The sequence below is a fragment of the Microtus pennsylvanicus genome, chromosome 22 (assembly GCF_037038515.1).
Source record: "Microtus pennsylvanicus isolate mMicPen1 chromosome 22, mMicPen1.hap1, whole genome shotgun sequence".
Taxonomy (NCBI): Eukaryota; Metazoa; Chordata; class Mammalia; order Rodentia; family Cricetidae; genus Microtus; species Microtus pennsylvanicus.
In genome coordinates, this window is record NC_134600.1 from 12758537 (window position 1) to 12760409 (window position 1873).

Here is a 1873-nt window from a genome sequence, read left to right on the forward strand (position 1 = left end):
CCTCATGTCAAATGGAAGAATCTATCAGATAGCACCTGGCATAGTCCAGATCCTGTACTGGTGTGGGGAAGAGGGGCTGTTTGTGTTTTCCCGCAGGATGCTGACAATCCAATATGGGTACCTGAGTGGCTGCTGCGTGCTGTGGATTTTCCTGTCCAGAAGGCTGAAGACAGGACAGAGCCGAGAGATCAAAGAGATTCTGGCTTGTCAACTGAAGAGTTTCTGGTTTCCTGAGGAGCTGGCTGAGGTGGTCTGAGTGCCAAGGATTGTTCCTCTACTCGTCTACCCATCTACCCATGCCATGATATCGGCAGCCACAGCCGATAAATCTTTCTCCATTCATCTATCATATCTATCTATCTGTATGTGTGTCTGTCCGTCCGTCCATCCATCCATCCATCCATCCATCCATCCATCCATCCATCTATCATCCATCCATCTATCATCTATCTATCTATCTATCTATCTATCTATCTATCTATCTATCTATCTATCTATCTATCTATCTGTGTTCATATGGGGATTTTTTTGGAATAACTTTCAGAGTGTGTTCCAAAAATGGCTGTCAGTGAATGGAAGGTTCAAGAATCTAGCTCAGACCCACCAGACTGGGTGTCTCAGCTGTTTTGTGTATATGCTGGAAACCCAAAGTAGACTTCACTGACAATGAAGGAATACATGTGCTGACAAGGTGAGGAAATGCAGCGATGTCAGAATCCACAGGACTGTACAGGGAATGCACATGTGACAGAGCACTAGGCAGATCCACAGGAAGTGTATACATCCACCCAAACATGGAGCAACCCATTTTTCTGTGCTGTCGGAATACTTCTCTTTTGGAAAAGTCACTGTCATACCTGTGTTAATTTGTGGAGCCATGATTCTTCCCTTTGAAATGGGATTTGTTCCCAAAATACCTCATCAGTGTGACTTCTGTGTGCAATGGTGTGAACTTGCCTTCCCACACCAGTGGGATTTAGAGTGATAACATTCATTCCTTTTTCTAACAGTCAAATTGACATTTGTCAGTCCCACAAATTGACCCTCTAACAGACCACATAGAAATTTCTATAGAAGGCAGGCATTGAGCAGTAAGACAGCATGCCCCACCTTTACTAAAAAACAAATCTGGGCGTTCCCAAAACTGGTTATCACAAAGAGATTAGATAAGGAGAATGGGTGGATCCGGGAATCAGGCTTGTTTATGAACCTTATCTAATGGTTTGGAATGTCAGGCACTTCCCCTTGAATGCTGGCTCTTTCCTGGGTCAGGTCACGTGTTCAGGAGTACTGCTGTGTCAGGTTCTACCTGCCTGTTTTTGTCATTCTGATGTGCTTATTATCATTGTTCTTGCTTGGGGAATATTCCAACTATGTCTGTAAAGACTAGAAATCTCATGAAGATCAACCTTTACTCTTACACTTCTTCTACTCACTACTTCTACTTCTTTCCCTTACTCTCCTTTCTTCTCCTTTTCCTTCCTCGCAGTCCCTTCCTCTTCTCCTTCTTTTCTTTTCTTTCCCCTTCTTCTTCACTTTATTTCTTTACCCTTGCATGAAAACTAAAGAAGATGCAGTGGTAATGTACTTCAGTTTAACTTTTACACTCAGATCCTTGCCTGTTGTACACATCCAATTCTAAGCACTCTGGGGTTACTGAGGCTGGCACTCAAGGCCCCCTGGTAGAGAGAAATAATACCCCATGTTTCTTCTTCCATTGTCCTTCCAGCAGAAGGTGGGACACAAATTGAAGGTGTGCCTTCTAGCTTCAAGGTCCAGATCAAAGTTGACTGTCATTCATCCTTACTATTTGGATCATTGGCCTGTTGTCCTCCTCCCTTAAGGTACAGATCACAACTGTGCCCTCCAGTTT